Genomic DNA, 24,592 nt, shown 5'->3' with positions numbered 1-24,592 from the left:
TCGCTGTCTGGGATGCTCAGAACTACTTCATCTAGTTCCTTCCAGAATTTCTCTTTCAACTCTAGGTCACATCCTACCTGTGGGGCATAGGCGCTAACCACATTATACATAACACCCTCAATTTCAAATTTTAGTCTCATCACTCGATCTGATACTCTTTTCACCTCTAAGACATTCTTAGCCAGCTCTTCCTTTAAAATAACCCCTACTCCATTTCTCTTCCCATCTACTCTGTAGTAGAATAATTTAAACCCTGCTCCTAAACTTCTAGCCTTACTACCTTTCCACCTGCTCTCTTGGATGCACAGTATATCAACTTTTCTCCTATTCATCATGTCAACCAACTCCTGAGCCTTTCCTGTCATAGTCCCAACATTCAAAGTCCCTACACTCAGTTGTAGGCTCTGTGCATTCCTCTTTTTCTTCTGACGCTGGATCCGGTTTCCTCCTCTTCTTTGTATTCGACCCACAGTAGCTGAATTTCCACCGACGCCCCGCAGGTTAGCAGTGCCGGGGGCGGGCCTTGTTAACCCGGGCCACGACTGATCCGGTATGGGATTCTTTAGATGAACGCTCATATTTGTTTGGCACAGTTTTTACGCCGGATGCCCTTCCTGACGCAACCCTCTGCATTTATCCGGGCTTGAGACCGGCCTACAGATTGCAGTGGTTTGTGCCCCCATAGGGCTGCATTAAATGCATTTCATGCAACTCCACTCAAATTCCTTTCCATTATTTGATCTACTTCATTCATTCATGCCGCTTACACTTACTAGCAATTTAGAGTCATCAGTTAACCGACCATGTATGTTTTTGGAATGTGGGAAGAAACTTGAGTACCCAGAGAAATCCCACACAGGCATGGGGAGAACGTGCAACCTCCATATAGGTGAGGCTGGATTTGAACCCGGGTCCTCACAACTGTGAAGCAGATGTGCTAACCAATAGCCTCAAAGTCACATTATTTTCATTAATATCTGTGGCAGATTCTGATATCTTTCGATATCTTTACCTTTTATTTCAAGGAGTTGAATCAATACTTCTAGTTTTGCCAAAGTATTTCTTACACAAGCAGTTTATAGGTACATTATGTTTCCAAAAGTATTTTTTCCTCTCCCTAGACTCAGATATGAAGTTAAGTGACATCCTAGTTTTAATCCATAGGATTTAATATGACTTTGATCCACCCTCTGCAGTTATAACATCTTAAACTCTTGTGGGAAGGCTTTCCACAAGGTTTATATGTGTGTTTATGGGAATTTATGCCCATTTTTACAAAAGCATATTTGTGAGGTTACACACTGATGTTGGACGATAAGACTGGCTCTCAGTCTCTGGTCTAATTCATCTAAAAGTCTTCCGTAGGGTCGAGGTCAGGATTGTGAATGCCAATCAAGTTCATCCACATCAAAGGCTCTCATCCATGTCATTCTAAATCTTTTGTTCTGCACTGCTCCACAGCATGTTGTAACAGGGAAGGGCCATCTCCAAACTGTTCCCACAAAGTTGGGAATCTCCAAAATATTAACCCCTGAGCTCCAGTGAAAGGAAATCTTAGAGCCTCAGCATACCAACAGATTTAGAAGGGGCAAACAGTTTGGAGACCACCCCTTCCTATTCCAACATGTCTGTGCATCAGTGCACAAAGCAAGGCCAATAATGACATGGAGGAGAGAATTTGGTATGGATGACCTGCACTGAATCATAGAACACCTTGGGTTTGATTTTGAGTGCACACTGAACCACGCCTTCTCATCCAGCATTAGTGTGTGACCTCACAAATACGCTGCTGGAAGAATGGTCTTAAAAAATACCATAAACTTTATTGAAAGTCATGCCACAAGGATTGACGCTGTTACAGTTAAAAAGGGTAGGCCAAAAATGTATTAAAACGTATGGATTTAGAATCAGGCGGGGTCCAATCTGAACTGGTTGCCAGCCAATCGCAGAGCACATATAAACAAACAACCGTTCACTTTCACATTCACACTTGTGGGCAATCTAGGTAATAGGTTTTCTTCAGGAAAAGGTGCAAATCCTTGTATTTCATTTTTCAAAGAAAAAATATTAGGGGAACACAAAAGTCAGAATGTAATGATAATTCTTGCATTTACTGGTGGCGCCTAAGAATCAAACACAATCACAATCTGTGGGGCACCTGGTTACCTTTTGATCATAGAAAGAAAGGAAAACTAAATCAATAATCTGTGGGGGTTTTTTAATTAGGCTCCACTGCTTTTCATCATTTTCGATACACATATGTGTACATCCAGCTCGTGAGCAGTCGTATTCTCCTCTGCTCGCAGCTCTTGTTGATGCTGGCCCATCTTTTGTGAATGTTTTTGACACAAAAAAGACACAGAAATTGAAAGAGACTATCAAAAACACCATTGCACGTTAGTCAGCCATTGGACTCTGACCGATCAGAGCTCAGATGAGGTATACTGATGTTTTGAGGTACGATGATAGTTCGACCTCAGTTCACATTTGGAGGTTGCACTGTAATTGCGTTTGCCAAAAGTGTTGCCGTCTCCAGCCTTTTTGCGACATGTAAATGAATCGGGAGAGAGTGTTAATTTCCTCTCTCAACATGGGAGAGGATCGCTTGGTCAATAAGCCCTCTCAAGCGGACCATATCGTCAGGCCTGTGGGGCCTCAATCCCCCTCAGCGAAGGACTGGTGAACAAGAGGCAGGCCGGGGTGACAGCATGAAAGAGTTGAGTGTCAATGCTTCAACAGAGGCAGTGTACATGCTTTTAATCAAGGTGGGTGGGTGGAACATCATTTCAGGAGACCTACACTTGACCTAGGATTTGTAGTGATATGAGTAACATTATATCCCAAAAAAACATCATACTCATTAAACTGCCCTCCCAGCTTTTCTAAAATGATAATCAAACCTCTGCCTAAAATATATTTAAAATGTATTAGTTTATTATAGGGACTTCGACCAAGATATGTTCCTTCACTCGCAACATAACCTGAATTTCGGATTTCACCGTTGAAGTCAAAATTTACGAAGATGGGTGTCACGAACGAGGCTCGAGGGCGGACCCAAGTGCACAACTCCAGAGGCAAGCAGGTAGTGTACAGGAAGCCTTTATTCGGTCCGTGGCCAATGATCAGCGAGTCAGTCAGGAAAATTAGCAGTATCAGAAGAGGCAGGCTTACTAGGATGGTCAGGGAGCAGGCGAGGGTCGGTACGCGGTAGGTCAGGTATACGGGAGTGCGGGAACGAGGCATGGGGATCAACGATCTGGCAGAGGACTAGTTGTCCTCCGAGTCCTATAAGTACCGTTTGTAATCAGCCGAAACAGGGTGCAGGTGTGTGCCGACTAATTGGCTGACCACACCCAGCCTGGGGAGGATGCCAGGGGCATGACAATGGGTGGGTGTTGGTACTTCTTATAAAAAACTAAAATACATTAAAATTATAAAAAATAAGATGCTGTACTTACCATTACTGTGAGAGGTGGATGACGAAGAATGAAGGGAGGCTGTGCTTAGCTATTACTAAGGAAGCAAGTGCAGGTATTCGTTGCTAGCAGTAAATTCCTTCGCAGCATGCTATTTCAAAGTTAGGAAAATATGTTATGCCTTTTCCCTTAATGAACGATAGGCTGTTATTAAGCCTACTCTGATTCTGATCCTCGATCCATAACATAAGTAATCTTTCCATTTTGGCAACAATCGAAAAATGTTGTTTTTTTTTCGTCACGAAAAATGGTGGTTCGTGATCACTGTATCCCCCATAGGAGCAAAACCCTTCATGTCCGCTAAAATATGGCCTTTGTCCTTAATAATAATCACCACGGTCGACCAACTGAAGCCCAATTCTTTACCGATGTATGTCGGTGTTACTCCTTTCCCTGATCTTTTTATAATATTTAGCTTCGTTTCCATGGTAATTGCTTTACTTTCAGCTCCACCAACATTGCTAGAAAAAAAAAAAAGTTTTTTTTTTTTCTTTGGGGCCATAATGTGTAAAAAGGTGAGTGAAAAAAGCAAATATACTCCCGGCCCACAAACACAGATCAGCAATATGCGTGAGCTAAGCATATACACTATAGTGCTGGGGCCAAAATGGAGGACAAGACACGGGCGTCGTGAAGTCGAAACATTTTAGGTCGAGACCGTTTTAATCCTAGGACTCACTGTATTTATGTACTATATATGCATAAAGTGTGTGGCTGGCAACCAGTTCAGGGTGTGCCCAACCTTTTGCCCGAAAATAGCCCCGCCTCTTGCCTGAAGATTTCTAACAAACACGCTTACTCAAATGTATCCAGCCTGATTACTTTCACTCAGTATTGTCTAAAAAAAAATATCCAGACTTTAAATTTTGAGGCAGCATAATGCAGACTGCTCCTGCAGAGTGAGGGAAGAGGCTGACTTTAACAACACCTCTCAGACATTTGAATGTACAAGAGAGTTAATAGCTCTGTTCTCAAGCTATTTTCAGCCCGTTAAATGAGTTGATAATGTGTAAAACGACGTGGGGAAAGAGCAATAGTGTCAAGTATTGAAAAAGTATGAAATTTACCATGTGTGGACATACAACATTTCTGCCCGAATGACGATATGGTATTTGTTTGGCGCACTGGGAGCCCCAGCTGATCAGATACTAGAATTAGTACCTCTTAGTAGCTGCTTTTCCAATGGAAAAGTACAGTCACAAGGAAGGCCTTGGAAAAGTGTTCCCTAAATAAATATAACATTTTCCTTTCACTTGTGTGTATGTGAAAGCACAACTTAAAACAGAACACTTGAAAGCGTACAAACAATTTACCTTGCCAAAAACTGATGAATGTGTCTTGACATAAGCAGCGCTTTGATCAAAATTGCAATAAAACACAGGCAAACGATGTTCTATTTCACAGTTTTACAAAACGTGAGACATTTGCCATTTTGGCATCTTGTCATGATGTGCAGGTTTGGCATGCATGTGACGTTTTTTGTTTTGTTTTCATATGAATGACATACTGATATCCAAATGCATCCACTTCTGGAATCTTTCACCATTTTTGAGTAAGAAATGAAGCGACTGATGTATAGGTCGTTCTTATTAACAATTCTGATCATCTCAACAAAAATGCGGTTGGCTGCAGTGGCAATCATCGGGCATTTATACAGTAGATTCACTCTGATGCTCACAGTAACTTGACAACTCTCTTCCTCATCCTGCTCCTATTTCTCTCTCCCTGTAGTCTCTATCCCTGCTGCTTCCAAAGCTTTTAATTGACCAGAGTCACCCAAGGAAGAAAAAAAAAAGAGAGCGAGCCTGATGGGCTGGTGTCTGAGAAACCTGATTTGCGTGTGTGTATGTGTGAGACCAAAGTCACCAGTGGCTTAAGACGGGAAAAAAAAACACAAAAATAAAAGATATATTGGTTTTCAATAGTAATCTGTCATAAAATGCTTGTCCGAGTGCATTCAAGCTTCAGGGTGTCTTATAATTGTAGATGTTCATCTATATAAAGCAAGCCTGTTAAAAAAAAAAAAAAAACACTGACAGCAGAGTTTTTTTATTCTTGGGTGTCAACAAGACTCCATCACTTTTTTTTCCCCCTGTGTCCTGCCATAAATAGCTCACAATCTATTTCAGTACCACAGGACACTTGAGACCCAACAAACGACAAAATATTGGAGTGAATTTTATGCATCCAAATGATAAAAGGCACATTTTCTGCTTGAAGTCAACCCATCCAAAAGATCGCTTTGAGACAAGCTCGCAGCTCCGCAGTTGCATAATAGTGTCTGGTGTTTAAATGGTGAGTGCTGTCCACTTGTCAGTTATAATCCCCGGCTGCAAACTGCGCTAATGTCTTCGTAATTGAAAGGAGGCTAGATCCGCATCCCTTGGTGCGAGAGGGTGATTAAATCAAAACGAAAGAAGTAACGCAGGAGGAGAAAGAAAGCTGTAATATGTCACGGCTGCTTACCAAGCACAATGATAAAGTCATCTCGAGAAGACGATAGCTTTCTGTATGGAGGACAGCAGCAGGAAGCCGGCAGTGAGAAAGGAGTGAAAATGTAATGGCGTTTTCAGAGCAAGTCGCTAGTAATCAGGTTACAGTCGCCTCGCACTCTGAAGAGCTCTTCTTGGTTTTGCTGCCATCCCTCATCATTAGCGGCTCCAGGCCAAGCTGCGAGCAGCACAGCGAAAGTATAAATAATGACTTGGGCTGGCTGCAAGAGGTCCTTCGTGTCCTTGCTTGCCATAGTTTTCCTTAATGGGAAGGTAATGGGCAAAGAGGAAATTGGCCACGGGAGCCAGGAGACGGCTTTTGTTCGGACAAGAGATGAGGAGTTATCAAAGAGGAAGGTGGCTAAAGTGAAAGCCAAGAAAAGAATTCAGCCTTAGTGTTATGGGCCATCCTCCATTACTTTTCTTGGCTTTCATTCTCTCTCTGCCATGCCGTCATGCCCCCCCATCCCTTAAAGTTATTAAAGTCACCCCTACTGTACAACTGTGTTTGTTACCAGGGAAAAAGGAAGACAAGATTTGCCTTACACACAGTAAGTTAATGGGGAAAATTAAACAATGTCTCTACTAAAAATCTGATGCAATGTGACAAGAGGATCCTCCATCGTACTCCAATTTAGATTCTCAATTTAGTGAACATATTATGGATTGTGTTTAGCTTTTTTTGAGTTTTATAAAGTTACTTTGCCTGCACAGTAAATAAAGCTTGTATAACTGCAACAATATGAGTTTTCAATTTGGACCTGCACATGGGTAGGTAGCACTTAATTACTCTGGGCTAAAAATCCTGGCTTAAGTGTTCTTGAGCCCACGTGGCAATATCCTTTACACAATGATGCCAGTTTTCGATGCAGTGCCGCCTGAGCGATTGAAGATCCCGGGCAATCAATAATGGTCTATGGCCTTGGCACTTAGGTACACAGATTTCTCCAAATTCTCTGAATCCTTTGATGATATTATGGACAGTCGATGATGAAATCTCTCAATTCCCTGCAGGTGTACTTTTAGACACTCAAACTGTTGGACTACTGGCTCATGCAGTTGCTTATTAAGTGTTGTATTTCACTCCATCCTTCCTTGTGACTAATTGTGGGATGCTTCTTTTATGCCTAATCATGACTCTCACCTGTTTCTCATTAACTTATTCAAGTACGGAATGTTCTTAATAGTTGTTGTTTTTTTTCAGTTTTCCCGAACTTTCCCAGTACTATGTTGTCCCTGTCCGAGATTTTTGGGAATGTGTCGACGGTATCAAATTCCAAATAAGGAAGAAAAAAAACCGGTAATGTTCATCGGTTTTAACATTAAATGTCTTTTCTTTGTAGGTTGAAAATAATTTGCAAATCATTGTATTCTGTCTATTTTTACATTTTACACTATTCCCAAATACATAGTAATTAGGGTTTGTACATATTGGAAAGTATTGGTGTCATTGGGTTTGTAATTCATCAGTCTTGAATATTTCTAATTCTTCAATTTAAACTATGTGCCTTTGAACTTGCTTTCATTTCATTCACTGCTTTCATGTTAGGACGTCTGGGCTGTTCAATCATTCAAAAAAGGCGGGTGGCAACATGGGCTCGACCAATCTTCAAAACAAATGAATGTTGATATTACTACCAATATTCCCTCGAATTGTTTACCTGTCCGAGCAAACACACTAAGGCCGTGAGCACTCCCTTTGACCACTGTGAGCAACATCAGATGTATGCACTGTGGTCAATCAATTTAATCCATTGAAGTTACATGGCTCCTGAAAAGGTTCAGATTACATTCCCATCAGAACATTTTTAAGAACAATTTTGTGTTTTTCCAAACTTACACTGTAAATGTCAACAAACAAAAAAATACATAAAACAAATGCATACGAAGCAAACTTTTAACTATAATTTTGAAATGTCACTTCCAACTTTGTTTCGTTTTGTTTTTTAACCCACAATTTTCTTGGTGTAAAACTGAATCATTGCTTGCAGAATATCCTTCGCAATGCATGTTGAAAGCTCTAATGATGCTCCCAAACAGTTTTAGGGTTAATGTCATGTTGCCTTCTATATTTAAAATACAGAATGAGCTTTTTGGGCACTGTATCGTCTGTGCTTTCATACTCAGTCAGACTGTGCCAAGGTAGAATTTTAACATTACACACCATCTCATCCTGCACATTCTACTTTGGCTTCAGACCAGACCTTTTTTACTCAAAAAATAGAAAATCTCATCCAGTTTCACCACTTTTTCTTCTAATATTAACATACCCCGGTGTTTGTAATTATGAGTGTACCCCTTTAGAATGGAGGGGGCGGTGTCAGGTAAACTAGGAAGTAGAGTGTTTGGCCTGGTGTGGCCAAGAAGCAGCTTTTTGTGAGAGGCAGTGTGCTGCCTTGTTTAAAAAAAAAAAAGACACTGGATTTGTTTTCCTCTGCGCTGAGAGTGTGCGACAAGTGCGCAAATGCGCAGTTGCGCATCTTAGAGGGAACATTGATTACTACACTACTTTACTTCAGCAAATTTGGATATTTCTGCTAAGACATACATCTTCGGGCTTTTACATACTCCACATGCCCTATTTACCAATATTAATATTTGCAATAAAGCTGGATTTATACATTCTTTTCGATGTCACTGTAAATAGTACAGGAACCTCTTAATGGACTCCAGCCATCAACCCATCCTTCCCTCTTCCCATCCATCCATTTTCCAAATCCCCCCCTTTTAATCTGCTTTCAATTCCATCAACAGTAAATAGCATTTCCACACTAATGGGATGTCTGGAGGTCTTTGGAGGCACTGATGGGGTAAATATGGTATTTGGTCCCTAATGGAAGTAATAATCATCCGTCCACTTGCTACACTGCATATCCTCACTAGGGTCACCGTATGCTGTCACTATCTTCAAGCTAGAGGAAGGGTACACTGTGAACTGGTTGCCAGCCAATTGCAGGGCACATATAAACAAACAATCGTTCACACTCACATTCATATCTACTGACAATGTAGAGTTTGATCAACCTATCATGCATGGTTTTGGGATGTGTGAGGAAACTAGGGTACCCAGAGGAAACCCACACAGGCACCAGGAGAACATGCATTCTCCATACAGATGAAGCTGGAGTTGAAGCCAGTTCCTCAGAACCCCCTGTGCCGTCGAAACAAGGATCAATGAAATATATTTGTAATAGAAGAGGTCATGAGGTGTCTCCCCATTAAAAATGCGTCCCCTTGATTAAACGGGAGCTGCAGGGTGTAATACTGGATTTAATTGGCTTTGGCTTCCCTTGTAATTCTCCCCGTGAATTATTTACAAAACCCTGAAAGCAATAATACCTGAAATAATCACTGTCGTGTCAAAGAAACGTTACCATTATCTCCATGCCTCAACAGACAGTTATGGTCTAATTTACTTTCAGAGTAAAGTTTTATTCTCTAAATTGACATTTCTTGGCAAATTCAGCAAAGTTGCGGATTTATGACAGATATTTGACATATATAGACTTTACACCGATTTGATCAGACGATAATTGGCATTTTTTGCTGATCGCCTGAACGGTTTTGATGTCATAATTCGCAGAACCGATCAATGACGTCTTTGATCGGCTCCGAGAAAGACATTTTCGCCGCGATGTCGTCATGCACAGTATATCTGAATCTTCTTCTTTTCCTTTCGACTTGTCCCGTTAGGGGTCGCCACAGCGTGTCATCTTTTTCCATCTTAGCCTATCTTCTGCAGCTCCCTCTCTAACCCCAACTGCCCTCTTGTCTTCCCTCACCACATCCATAAACCTTCTCTTTAGTCTTCCTCTCGCTCTTTTGCCTGGCAGCTCCATCCTCAGCAGCCTTCCACCAATATACTCACTCTCTCGCCTCTGAACATGTCGAAACCATCGAAGTCTGCTCTCTGGAATCCTGTCTCCAAAACATTCAACTTTGGCTGTCCCTCTAATGAGCTCATTTCTAATCCTATCCAACCTGCTCATTCCGAGCAAGAACCTCAACATCTTCATTTCTGCTACCTCCAGTTCTGCTTCCTGTTGTTTCTTCAGTGCCACTGTCTCTAATCCGTACATCATGGCCGGCCTCACCACTGTTTTGTAAACTTTGCCCTTCATCCTAGCAGAGACTCTTCTGTCACATAACACACCAGTCACCTTCCGCCAGCTGTTCCAACCTGCTTGGAACCGTTTCTTCACTTCCTTACCACACTCACCGTTGCTCTGGATTGTTGACCCTAAATATTTGAAGTCCTTCACCCTCGCTATCTCTTCTCCCTGTACCCTCACTCTTCACCCTCCACCTTTCTCAATCACGCACATATATTCTGTTTTACTTCGGCTAATCTTCATTCCTCTCCTTTCCAGTGCATGTCTCCATCTTTCTAATTGTTCCTCTGCATGCTCTCTGCTTTCACTGCATATCACAATATCATCTGTGAACATCATGGTCCAAGGGGTTTCCAGTCTAACCTCATCTGTCAGCCTATCCATTACCACTGCAAACAGGGCTCAGAGCTGATCCCTGATGCAATCCCACCTCCACCTTCAATTCTTCTGTCACACCTAAGGCACACCTCACCATTGTTCTACTGCCATCATACATGTCCTGTACTATTTTAACATACTTCTCTGCCACACCAGACTTACGCATGCAGTACCACAGTTCCTCTCTTGGTACTCTGTCATAGGCTTTCTCTAGCTCCACAAAGACACAATGTAGCTCCTTCTGACCTTCTCTGTACTTTTCCAGTAGCATCCTCAAGGCAAATAATGCATCTGTGGTACTCTTTCTAGGCATGAAACCATACTGTTGCTCGCAGATACTTCTGTCCTGAGTCTAGCCTCCACTACTCTTTCCCATAACTTCATTGTGTGGCTAATCAACTTTATTCCTCTATAATTCCCATAGCTCTGAACATCTCCTTTGTTCTTAAAAATGGGAACTACAATACTTTTCCTCCATTCTTCACGCTAGTATTCTGTTGAATAAGTTGGTCAAAAACTTCACAGCCATCTCTCCAAATTGCTTCCATACCTCCACTGGTATGTCATCAGGACCAACTGCCTTTCCATTTTCATCCTTTGTAATGCCTTTCTGACTTCCCCCTTACTAATCATTGCCACTTCCTGGTCCTTCACAAATGCCCCTTTAACTCTCCCATCTCTATCCCTCTGTCTGGCCAACCTGGAAAGATCCTTTTCTCCTTCTTTCGTGTCCAACCTGGTGTACAGCTCTTCATATGCCTCTTGTTTAGCCTTTGCCACCTCTACCTTTTCCCTACACCGCATCTCGATATACTCCTTTCGCCTCTCCTCAGTCCTCTCAGTGTCCCACTTCTTCTTCGCTAATCTCTTTCCTTGTATGGCTCCCTGTATTTTGAGGTTCCACCACCAAGTCTCCTTCTCCCGTTTCCTACCAGAAGACACACCAAGTACTCTCCTGCCTGTCTCTCTGATTACCTTGGCTGTCGTAGTCCAGTCTTCCGGGAGCTTCTGCTGTCCATCGAGAGCCTGTCTCACCTCTTTACGAAAGGCCGCACAACATTCTTCCTTTCTCTGCTTCCACCACATGGTTCTCTGCTCTACCTTTGTCTTCTTAATTTTCCTACCCACCACCAGAGTCATCCTACACACTACCATCCAATGCTGTCGAGCTACACTCTCCCCTACCACTACTTTACAGTCAGTAACCTCCTTCAGATTACATCGTCTGCACAAAATATAATCCACCTGCGTGCTTCTACCTCCGCTCTTGTAGGTCACTATATGTTCCTCCCTCTGCTGGAAATAAGTGTTCACTACAGCCATCTCCATCCTTTTTGCAAAGTCCACCACCATCTGTCCCTCAAAGTTCCTTTCCTGGATGACGTACTAACCCATCACTTCTTCTTCGCCCCTGTTTCCTCCAATATGTCCATTACAATCTGCACCAATCACAACTCTCTCGCTGTCTGGGATACTCTGAACTACTTCATCTAGTTCCTTCCAAAATTTCTCTTTCAACTCTAGGTCACATCCTACCTGTGGGGCATAGGCGCTAACCACATTATACATAACACCCTCAATTTCAAATTTTAGTCTCATCACTCGATCTGATACTCTTTTCACCTCCAAGACATTCTTAGCCAGCTCTTCCTTTAAAATAACCCCTACTCCATTTCTCTTCCCATCTACTCTGTAGTAGAATAATTTAAACCCTGCTCCTAAACTTCTAGCCTTACTACCTTTCCACCTGCTCTCTTGGATGCAGAGAATATCAAACTTTCTTCTAATCATCATGTCAACCAACTCCTGAGCTTTTCCTGTCATAGTCCCAACATTCAAAGTCCCTACACTCAGTTGTAGGCTCTGTGCATTCCTCTTTTTCTTCTGACGATGGATCCGGTTTCCTTCTCTTCTTTGTCTTTGACAGTATATCTGAATACGAAAGCTAATTTATTTTTACATAATACTATTTATATAGTTCTTTTGTGTTTTTTGACATACTACTGCAAATGTCTGATGGGTTATTTAAAAAAATGGCAATGCAATGGGAGAGAAAAGATGGCTGAGATAACGCATCATGCGCAGCTTAGACTACAAATGTTCTCACCGCTACTCCAGACAGGAGAGGACTTCGTGTAAGGCTGTGTAAGGTATGTTCACGTACTTTTAATACAATACGGCTAGCAAACAAGCAACAAAACTTTGTCTATCCTAGCAAGCGAATGCGACCGCTCTTGGTTGTGTCTAAACATGCTGCTATTCTGTTGAACACATTGTTTGACCAGAGCAGTGAATTCCAACCTTTTTGGAGCCAAGCCACATACTTTAGGATTGAAAAATCTCACAGAACAACAAAACAAAAATGTCACAAAAAGTAGATACATTATTTGCTGCATGCACTTACTTCCATTTAATAAAAGACCATTCATTTGTTCTGTCTGTCACTATGTCTCACTGGCATAAATAGATGAAAAAAGTGAAATATTAATTAAAAAAAATAAGTAAGTAAAATAAATACATAAATTTTATAGATACATTTATTTATTTATACGTGTGCGTGTGTGTGTGTGTGTAATTAAGTACCCAATTATATACAGTAAATGAACAGGTAGTTTAAATGGACTCATTGCTCCATCTTATAAATGGATTGGTGATCAGTTACCATGTTTTTAATCTTGTTGATTGATGATCAGCCCCAAAAATCCTGATTGTGTAAATCCTCAATATCCATCCATTTTCTATGCTGCTTATCCTCACAAGGGTCACGGGAGTGCCGTAGCCTATTCCAGCTATCATTGAGCTGGAGGTGGGGTGCACTTTGAACTGGTTGCCACCCAATTGCAGGGCACATAGAGAAACAGGGGCAATTTAGAGTGTCCAATTAAGGTTGCATGTTTTTGGGATGTGGGAGGAAATCAGAATTCCCGGAGAAAACCCACACAGGCATGGGGAGAATATGGAAACTCCACACAGGGAGGGCTAGGATTGAACCCAGGTCCTCAGAACTGTGGGGCCAACGATTTCCAGATCCGCTACTGTGCCGCTAAATCCTCCATATATTTTTCTGATTGTTTTCTGGCATTTGTCTATTTTTGGGGAGGAGATCTCGTACATAAATTGCATTTGTTCTTACATACTACATGTACTGTAACAGGGTTCGCACACGGCCCTAAAAGTCCCTAAAAACCCCTAAATTTTCGAAGGTGCATTTAGGGGCTCCTAAAAGTCCTTAAAATCCGCGAAAACCGGTCAAGCCCCTAAAAAGGCCTTAAATAAAAAAAAAATCAAAGGGAGGACCTCTACCGCCAAAATTCTCCCTAAAAAATAAATTAATCTTTTATTTAAAAAAAAATAGTGATCCATCTGGCGTCCAAAACAGCGGGAAATTGTCAACGGAAGTCACCGCGTTGACAACTCGTCGCCATCTTTTCGATATTCCATTGTTTGTTTCCGTGAGTAGGCATTTCACTTCGTCTTCGTTACGACGTAGCGTAGTTCTTTCATCGATCCAACTTGTATCACGGGGAAGAGCATTTTTCAAGAAGCTTGGGTTGAAAGTAAGGAGTTTGGGAGCTGGGTTCGTCGAGATCCAAAAGATCGGCACATGTTTTACTGCCATCTGTGCAAGCAGAGTTACCAGCTTGAAAAGATGGGCGTCAAAGCGCTGGAGTCGCACCAGAAAAACAGGAGACAGGCTGATTTGGCGAATGCTCTCTCATCTTCCGTTGGTATGAATCTGTTTCTAAAATATCAAGATAGTGAAGCAACTTCAGGCAGTGGTACTAGCAGTGCATGCGCACTTGGAATCGCAAAAAAACGCTTACTTTCATAACCGGTTTTAACCGAACAGCTGTAGCAAAAAAACGATTAACCGGTTTTAAAACCGGTACCATTGTGGTGTTTACATAATTCACCCGCGGCACCTCAAGTTGGGGTGCGGGGTTCCGCACGGACTGTTTTTGTTGTTGCTCTTCCGGAGTGACAAGTTCACAGAGTCCCCCCCATTATGCGAGTAGTGTTTTGATGTCTGCCAATAAAACAAGTTTACTCCCATACTTTGGAGCGTTTCCTCGATGCCATGTTTGATGTTTCTTTGATTTAACTGAATGTTCTTTTGAGTCCAACTTTATTCTAACAGCGAAACTTGAAAAAAGTGGAAATGATGTTGAAAAAATAGCGCAATGTGGAGTGCCGGAACTGGAAGAAATGATTGGAAATTTTAACCGATTTCGAAAGTCCGATTACGGTTCCGGTTTAAAAAAAAAAACGAAAACCGGTTATAACCAGTTATTTGAAACCGGTTGCGATCCCTAATGCGCACCTACAGTTGTCCAGCCAGAAGTCAGGCTTTATGAACGTAGTTCAATACACAAAGACGGACTCGTTAAAGGCGGAGATCGTGTGGACTTTAAAAGTGATCTGCAGCCATTACAGTTACAAATCTTGTGAAAATAATTCTAAAGTGTTTGCAGTCATGTTCCCAGACAGTAACATTGCTAAAAACTACCACTGTGCAGAAAGGAAGACTTCGTACCTGGCTACATTTGGCATCGCTGCCCACTTTTCATCTCTACTGCCTCAAAGCCAAAAGAGCCAGAATAGAGACTGACGTATCAACGCTTATTGAGAAGGCTAACAGGCTATGTGAGGAGGCAGAAGAAAAGGGGAATCTGAGGTTTATCACCGAGGCCAATGCACTCAGAGGCAGAGCAAAGGACAAGAGAGCCACTTTGGCACCTCTCCAGCAACAAATAGAGGAGGCTCAAGGAGCTCGAGTAGGGGTGCTGAGACAGACATCAGTAAAAGACATTTGTGTATATAGTTGAAATTGTAGTTAGAATCTGTTTTTCTGTATACTGTTATGTGAAGACGTTGACAATGGTCTTATCAATGAGAACTACCACAAGGGGTGACAGGTGATCACTGTCACAGGTAGGTAACATTTGATGAACCAAGAACGGTTGATGGCACCATTGGGTGAGTCTTTTTTCCTTACTCTTGATTTCCCATGATGGCCCTAAATTTTTCGTGTCGGCCCTAAATTTTTTCCGTGTCAGCCCTAAATTTTTCATGTCAGCCCCTAAGTATGCCCCTGAAAAGCCCAAAAAATTTTTGGGTCAGAGTGAGCATGAACCCTGTGTAATTCTTCCCTACACTGTATAATTTTCCATTCTTGTATATGGTGATGCTGTGGTTGGTCTCCTGCTGTGCATTACATGCAATTGCAAATAGGGTGAGCACATAAAATGAAAGAGTAGAGGGCAAAAAAGTCCAGAGTCCACATTTTTTTCTGTACCGTGATTGTTGAGGGGTTTCACACACTGCCAATGCAATCGATGCACAAGTCAAATATTATAACAGCACCACTAATTGGTACAAGTTTGAAGTGGTTACTGAAACAACATGCTTAAGAAACAGACTTGAAAATCTGCTTATTTGGACAAACTTGCTGCTAAATACATCCAGCATGTTTATTTACCTTGTATTCAACACCCTTTCACTGTTGCAATTGCTACAGAAAAGTAGACCAGACAAGGAAAGCGAACGGGAAAAGCAAGGTTATCATTTGGTGCCATGTTACCTAATAGCGCAGAAGTCCCGAGAGGCACCATACAACTTGAGAGGAAGCGAGGCGAGAGGAGAAGCTTTTGAAAGAACAGCGCATATGGCATCGTCGACCCTTTGAGAGGCTGCGAGAGTGTCTTGACTGCTGCCTCGTACGTGTGGATAACATGTCACTAATGCAGTCCGCACAATTAGTGACACGGCCGGCATGAAATGCAACTCAAACATGCAAATTGAAGCCATATGGCCTCTCTCACATAAGCAGATGTTTCTCCTACACTTATTGAAAACGTAATATGTGTGTCTGACATGGATTGCCTGTCAAAACCGACATCAATGATGACAAAATATACCTCGAGCTGACTTTATCCCATTAATTTCTCCATCCCCACTCTGCATGAGGACAGACACATGGATGCACTTTGAATTTGTAACCTGGAAAACACAAGACACAAAAATACATGGTCATAATTTGAAATAAATTATGCACTGCAAATTGCACAAGTAAGCACCGTGGAAACATCAGCCCAATCCTGCCAAATAACAACCTCATTAATGAAAAACTCATTAGCCAAAAGCAAACTACATGGAGTAACACAAGCGGGAGGGGGCAACAATGTGTTTAACAGTCTGGGCTATATCCTGCATTGATGTCAACACTTTCTGTCAGTAGTCCACCACTTGTTTTCAGCAACTGGATACACTATTCAGTGCTTCCATATTCATGAGTAAAATGGGTACCAACTGGTGTGGGATATCAGTTGCCCAGAAGGCAAACGTGTGTTTGTGTGTGTCCAGTACAAGTTCAAACTGACATGCTTTTTACATGCTCTGTGATCCCATGTTAATATTTGATAAGAAGTGGCTTGTTTTTTTTTGCATTTTATCATATGTCTAGGCCATCTGCAGGGATTCCACACACAATGTTCCCATTGAGGTCGGAAGGATCTTTATCAGTATTGCACAAGAGTAGCAGACCTCCTCCCACTGGGTGGGACTCACTCGTTATTATCTTACAATATCTTTTTGAGCTCTTCAGCGAAACCAGAGATCTTCGTTTTACAATACTGCCAAAATATGAGGGTTCAAGGCTCTGAATGTTTAACTCTAATTAATTTAATAAGTTTGTACACCGACGTTTAAGAATGTCTTCATGTGGCACAAAGCAGGCATGCTCACTTACTTGTATACAGTATGTTTATCTTTCGTTTAATACAAATACTTACTGGGAAAATGACTGTACTACAACATTAGTTAATGGAAGTTACTTAAATCGTATGGCATGTTCAAATGAAATGTCAATTATAGTAGGAACAGAACATTGTAAAATGAGGACCCCCTAGTGGCAATAAAAATACAAATGTGACACAAGTCAAGAGATGAACCTATTACATTGTTCCCTTGATCAGAAATGGCAAACGCCGTCAAAAACTTTTTAGAAATAGTTGACAATTGTTAATGTGGCTCTGTTATGTAGTTTGAAAGTTAGCTACTGTATCTAGCTAGTTAGAAAGCGGGATTACGTTTAACTACATCACTGATTTCAACAAAACCTGATAAAGATGTGGTACATGGGTTAAGGAAGAGTTCATTACATTTTGATTGAGATTCACAAGCCCGAAAAACATGTGGATGTCGTCTTGGTTCACTAGTCTCCAGTTGGGTAGTTTGTCTGTTTGTTAGTTAACTAGTTTGTAAGAATGATTACAAAAACCAGAATACTCGGGGTCCTCAGTTTATGATAGTCCAAAGACAGTTTCTAGGTTATGAATAGCATGTTACCAGCCTCCGACCTAGGGAAATCTGAGTCGGCACAAGCGATACACAAGCGGTAGGCACTGTGGATCTGTTAACTGTGAGGAACAGACAAATTAGTCTGTGTGTCTTGTTCTGCCACTCCAGTTTTTATTAACTGCATATCATCAAAAATATTGATATCTACAACATATCACCAAAACAATATAATAAAGTATTTACATTTAATTCAGATGGCTCAAAATACAGAAATAGTTTACTCACAATCATTCAAAAATATTCTTTAGCGAAACCAAGATACAATAAAGTGCCAAGTCATAACCGTTAGCTAGATGTCTGTGGGTGTGTGTGTTCAAAGTTAATACTTAATACAAAGTCTTAAAAAAAACAATGAACAGAGCAAATTTGTACCTTTTATCATCAGCTCCAACAAGTAACATCAACACTATGCTCTCATTCGCAAATGCATGCCAACGTGCTCGAACATACACATCAGCACTCCACATGCGTTCTCTGCTCTAACACAATGGAAAACTAGTGGCGTCCGCCATTACTCAACTCACTGAAACAGCAAAACTACTTTTCTCAATCACATCGGAAACACACAAAATGTCAAGCATATAACTAATAGGTCAATCAACAATTGTTTTACATTTTATAGAAACATTTAGAGATTACTTCCAGAAACCTGTGAACAGTGAGGAACAGATTAATTAGTCTGTGTGTTTTGTTCTGCCACTCGAGTTTTTATTAACTGCACATGTACAGAAGCTGTCTCTTCCTCGTGCTTCAATTCACAGGGAGCGGCGCGGGAGTGCCATCCACTGACTACTCAGCCAAATAACTAAAATCACAGTCACTTTCATAAAGTAGTTATTATCGTAAAAAAATGAGGGGGGTCTGTTTATTATAAACATTTCACTAGAGGTGGCTTCTGAACCCTCTACACACACAATGAACTGTTTTGTGCGGCAACCATGTGTGGCATGCTCAGTTTATTCTTTGATCATTTTTAAAGCATAGCCAAGAAGTGTACAAGTAGTCAAATATTCACTGTAATTATGACTTTACTATTGCATTGAAGTAGATTAGTGATAGACTACGACTAACATATCTATTTTGGTAGAAATGCAACTCCAGACTTATCCAAAGACCCCCTGTAACATAAACAAATAAGGTCGCAATAGGTCTTACTGAGGTTTGAATTAAGGTTACATAAGATGGCCAACAAAAGAAAAATCAAAGTTCGGTTCGATTAAAGATTAAGTTTAAATGCAAACAAAAACTCACACTCACACTCATACCTACAGACAATTTAGTATTCACTTTCCTAAGAAGAATATTGGGAGCACGGGGAGAACATGAAAAGTGATAAGCGCCTCCATTTTCAGTGTTGAAAAATGTTGTTAAAATGTTGGTATTTTCAGGCGCCAAAAAGTAATCATCTTGTAATTGGGTGCTGAAAATGCATCTTTCCGGCTTTCAGTATTGTTTAAATGGCCCCCGAGTGTCATGCAGGATGCGTTTGCCAATGACGACAGTGACAACATCATTTGGAAACAGCTGCCCAGCGAGTTGTTGCTGGGAACCCAGAGGCTTGTGGGTGTTTGGCCATTTAGTTTGTAGGGCAATTTTTTCTGATATCTGTTTGTACTTATTTGCTCAGCTGTCCCACAGAGCAGCAGCCTGAACACCACAACGGTTCCCTTGTCACCATCGATCCAAATCACAAACTCTTTTGGAGCATTAGTCTGAACTAAGACTTGAGAAATTGTGTGTGTACTTTTTTCCTTCTAATTCTAATAGGGTACAAATAGAGCATGCGTTGTGGATGAAATTGTGTTTAATTATGTAATGCTTAATTAATGTAGGCTCAATATAAAGATGAGCGGCATAAGCTCTATGTTGGAAAAACACACCATCCCCACTGTCAAACATGGTGGTGGCAGCGTCATGGTTTGGGTCTGCTTTTCTTCAGCAGGGACAGGGAAGATGGTTCAAATTCATGGGAAGATGTGATGGAGCCAAATACAGGACCATTCTGGAAGAAAACCTGTTGGGAGTCTGCAAAAGACCTGAGACTGGGACGTAGATTTGTCTTCCAACCGGACAATGATCCAAAACATAAAGCCAAATCTACAATGGAATGGTTCACAAATAAACATATCCAGGTGTTAGACTGGCCAAGTCCAAGTCGACACCTGAATCCAATCGAGAATCTGTGGGCAGAGCTGAAGACTGCTGTCCACATACGCTCTCCATCAACCCTTATATATATATGTGTGTGTGCGTGTGCGTGTGTTTGTGTGTGTGTGTGTTGTGTGTGTGTGTGTGTGTGTGTGTGTGTGTGTGGTGTGTGTGTGTGTGTGTGTGTGGTGTGTGTGTGTGTGGTGTGTGTGTGTGTGAGATACTTGTCCATTGTTTTCTGTTAAATGCGTCTGCAACCATATGACTGCTTCCAGCCATCAGGATGATTTCAATTCTCTACTCTTTATTCAAATGCATTCTTTGGGTTATCTGAAATATAAACAAACATATACAGCATATACTGTAACTATGAACTTCAATCCAAACAGATACTTGTTAGAGGAAAACATGAAAGCCCCCTGACAGTCAAACACCTGGTGACCACACTGGTCACCAGAAGATAAGTGCAGTGCTGGAGTCCACACAATTTTATGGGTAGAGTGATTCACTGGAATGCAACCCTAGGGGATGAGAAAGGAAAGAAATTAAAACATAGTGAGAAAGCCGATTAGTTTTTATTTGTGGATTCACAAATGTGACATCCTTATTAAGCACACTGCTGTGACTGTCATTTAATGTATTTTTAATTACCAGGCCATCAGATACAGTGGTAAGAATGTATTTTTTGATGAGTCACTGGTACATGCTTTCTGAATAGAAAGTCAATTTTGAAAGACAATGGGCAATATATTCTGGGACTTTATATATTTGATCATTTTTAAACTACAAAATATTACCAGGTGTAAACCAGTCTACTGGATTAATCCCCTAACAATAAAACAAAACACTCTTGACTTAATCAAGAATGAATAAACATTGCTCATGTGCCTCATACATCTTCATTTTATAACATTTTATAACTCACCAGTGCAACACAAACTTGAGCATTCATGTAATGTAAAACTTTAAAACAAAATACACACATAAAACACAAGCTAGCTATATCATGCCAGAAGCTAACATAACATAACACTCTCTATTTTAACTCAATTGTCAAAGAGCCCAACAGACAAATTGAAATGCAGAAATAAAATTAGAAATCACAGTAATTTGTTTACAAAAAGTGCCTTAATAAGAGGCCTTCCAAGCCAACAAGTTGAAACCCCAGCAAAACAAAATAAGTAACAGCATTAACAGAACTACTTGCAAAGTGCTGGAGTCTTTTCTGAGTCCCCATTACTTACCACCAATGTGATCATATATTTTGTCAATACGTCACGGACCGGTTTCACGTGCAGACATTTTTTGACAAACATAAAAACAAATGATTAAAAAAATCAATTTGCTATTACGCTGAGTGGAATTGTCCTTATTATTGAGTTGAGCCTGCATATTTCTGTTAAACGAAGGCAAATGTGCATTTTATTTTCCATAGTGTTGTCTGACGGGATATTGTTGCCAGGCTACAAAAGCGAGGACTTCTCAGTTTTATGGTTTCTCTTTCACTTATGCTTTTGCTTTAGTTGCATATTTTGCAACTCACGAGTCTCGTTTTTGGTTAAATATTTCTTGACACTTGTAATATACCTATGCCAGTGACAGTTTTTACTTTCAGCGACGTGACGTTGGTGGGTGTTCTATCAAACAGCTATGATGAATAAAATTCTTGTTAGCACACAATTGTTGTTTGCGCATTAATGGACATAACATTTTGCCAACCAAGATGGCTGCGATCCTTGTTCCTCGCTGCTTGACCCGTGGTCCGGCTGCCGCTGGTAGGAATAATTTAAGACTAGCAGCAATCAGAATGGCTGATTGAAGGAAGAAATTGCCACAATGTGATTACCGACGCGTCAGCTTCAAACCTCTAACATATTGTGATAACCACTACGAACTTGGGCCATAGTGTTCACAAGTATCCTCTTCTTCTTTTCCTTTCGGCTTGTCCCTTTAGGGGTCGCCACAGCGTTCCATCTCAGATGACCGCATATTTGTTTGGCACAGTTTTACACTGGATGCCCTTCCTGACGCAACCCCTCTACATTTAGCTGGGGAGAGAAGCTTACAGCACCTCCTATTCCCAGGTCGTCTCCCATCCAAGTACTAACCAGGGACAAACCCGCTTAGCTTCCGAGATCTGACGAGATCGGGCGTTCTCAGGGCAGCATGGCCATAAGCCTTTGTTCACTAGTATTTGGGGCAAAATTTCAAACATTTCAAACAAACGTTTGGGGTATTGGAACTTGAAGGTACCCAATCTAAATGAAGGAGATTTTGCATCGGCGTACATATTTTATTAACATTGTGGCTCAGATGTCAGGATAAAACCAATGCAAATGGGAGACGATTTACCACCAGAGAGTCTCTTATTCGTTCAGTGGTGTGAGTTCCACTTTTGTTGCAGATTAAATAAAATTCAAAAGGAAGTGATTAGGGGAAAGCAATGAAGCCACCATGCTGTAAGTCACGCTTGCAAACAGACGGAATGATCACAATGAAATGATCAAATGTTCTCATTGAAATCTGGTCATTTGTGCTTTAAGTACAAATGAATGTTGCTTCATGACAAAAACAGGTGGGATCATGAATAATGTGAGCTTTTCTCAAGCTGCCAAAGTATTCAATTCAGTCAGCATAAGCAAGTATGAAACTGTAGCCAGCCAATGCCTGATGCGCATGCTTGTTTTAGTGAGCGACTACAGCAGTCTGCTACAACACATGACTTGCGTTTGCCACGACTGGCAAGGAAATCACTTGTCTCTGTCACCAGCCTCCTTCGAAGTTCGTCCAGGCCAAGCCTCTGTGACAGTGATGTATGAGCAGTGCCGCAAACGCAGCAAATTCTCATTATATTACTCCTCCGCAATTGATGAGGGTGTAACATTCAATCACACATAACGCGTGCCACCAGGATTCTCCATTCATTAGAAGATGCAATCCACGTCAAGTTCATGAAAGGCGATAAACAGTGGCATAAAATGTCACACCGAGGAAGAAAAAACATCTCATTAAGGGTTTCAGTGGAAATGAAATGACGGCAATAAAATTACCACAACATTTATAAGAAACAGTGAGGCTTATGCTGAAGCCTTGCTGGAATTCCCTCGCTGACTCTAATACAGTATAGGACTCTCACAACGTGTGTGTGTGTGTGTGTGTGTGTGTGTGTGTGTGTGTGTGTGTGTGTGTGTGTGTGTGTGTGTGTGTGTGGTGTGTGTGTGTGTGTGTGTGTGTGTGTGTAATTGAAAACAACTTTGAGTGCTGCTCTTCTGGGATAAAACAAATCCAAATCATGTTTTACTGGGCAAGTATGTTAGAACACAGAAGAAATTTGTTTCCTTTCGTCTGAATCACTAAATTATACAAGATAACAAAGTCTACATTTGGGACACACTGTACATCTATACACAAATGTACAAAGTGCAGAGAGCCATTTGGAGTATCACGGGTTCAATAATACAGGTTTACTGAACAACAACAGAATTGGGTAAATGATGCAGAGTGACACAGTTAAAAAAGATGAATAAAGTAATAAAGGCACTATCTAGATGTATAAATTGGTAAAGTGTGGCTAGGTCAACTCTTTCACGAACATTTACATTTTTTATCACTGGTCTTGTGTTTGTTTCCACTTTTAAATGATAGTTTTTGCACTTCGTGCTATTTTAATTGTACTTTTTTGGTTGAAATGTTTAGAAGCTGTTTTTTCCTTTTTAAAAATGCTTTTAATCAAGGTTAAGCACATTGAGTCACCTTGAGTATGAAATGTGCTATATAAATAAATTTACTTTGCTTTACTTAGTGAGGATAAGCAGTACAGAAAACGAATGGATGCGTGTGATATTGATACTGGTTCTAAAGAATGCTGAGTCAAATGTGTAGGGTGCAAAGAAAATAGATGTTTATAATTTGCACACCCAGCTTCAAAATGAAGATTTGAGAATCATTCGGAGCCAGAATCGAAATGAAAAACTGAATCGGGACCGGAATCGCTCAAATTCAGACGACGCCCAATCGTACTCACAAGCTCCCGAGTTGAGGTTAGTAGCACCACATCTTCACTATATATCGCGTTGATAGTACACTGCATCCCCTTCTTCTTTACGTAGCACATGACGCTGCACTAGTGTTGTGTGCAGAGCACATCGGACCAGGACGAGGGCCCCGGGATGATCCCGGCTGCCCTATGAAGGTTTCGGGATCACCTGGAATAGCTGGCCAGCACTCTTGATTCTCAAGGCCTCGGGCAGATTAGAGGGACATGACATAAATCTGATTCGACAAAATAATATAATGTGAGCAGTGGAACCAGAAATAAAACTATGAAATAAAGGAAATGGCCTGTCGGGAACCATTTCATGGAACAAAGTATCCAAAGAATTTGTTGTAAATGTCATTGATTCTGATAGCGTCGATTGCTCTGACCACTCACCACAAAAGTGATGCTGTCGTATTCTCAGAAACTAGAATGAATTTGTGTATATTATTTCCAAAAAAACTGGATGTGTTCGTCATGGAAAGAAATAGGAACAAATGTTGCCCACACTCTACATCAAATGCTGGAATAATGTAATGAGCGTGTTTTGATGGCTGTCCCTGTACTGCTGGCAGAGCTCTCGCTGCTCAC

At 41.1% G+C, this 24,592-nt stretch overlaps 1 protein-coding gene and 1 pseudogene across 2 annotated transcripts in view; one reads left to right on the top strand and one right to left on the bottom strand.

Moving 5' to 3' along the window:
- The window catches only part of pex5la (peroxisomal biogenesis factor 5-like a), a 126,431-nt gene that overhangs the window by 38,684 nt on the left and 63,155 nt on the right, over positions 1-24,592 (top strand). The window lies entirely within an intron of this gene.
- LOC133504179 (5S ribosomal RNA) lies at positions 22,025-22,143 on the bottom strand (annotated as a pseudogene).

The sequence above is a fragment of the Syngnathoides biaculeatus genome, chromosome 7 (assembly GCF_019802595.1).
Source record: "Syngnathoides biaculeatus isolate LvHL_M chromosome 7, ASM1980259v1, whole genome shotgun sequence".
Taxonomy (NCBI): Eukaryota; Metazoa; Chordata; class Actinopteri; order Syngnathiformes; family Syngnathidae; genus Syngnathoides; species Syngnathoides biaculeatus.
The sequence above is the reverse complement of the archived record's forward strand: the minus strand, read 5'-3'. Positions and strand labels throughout refer to the sequence as shown.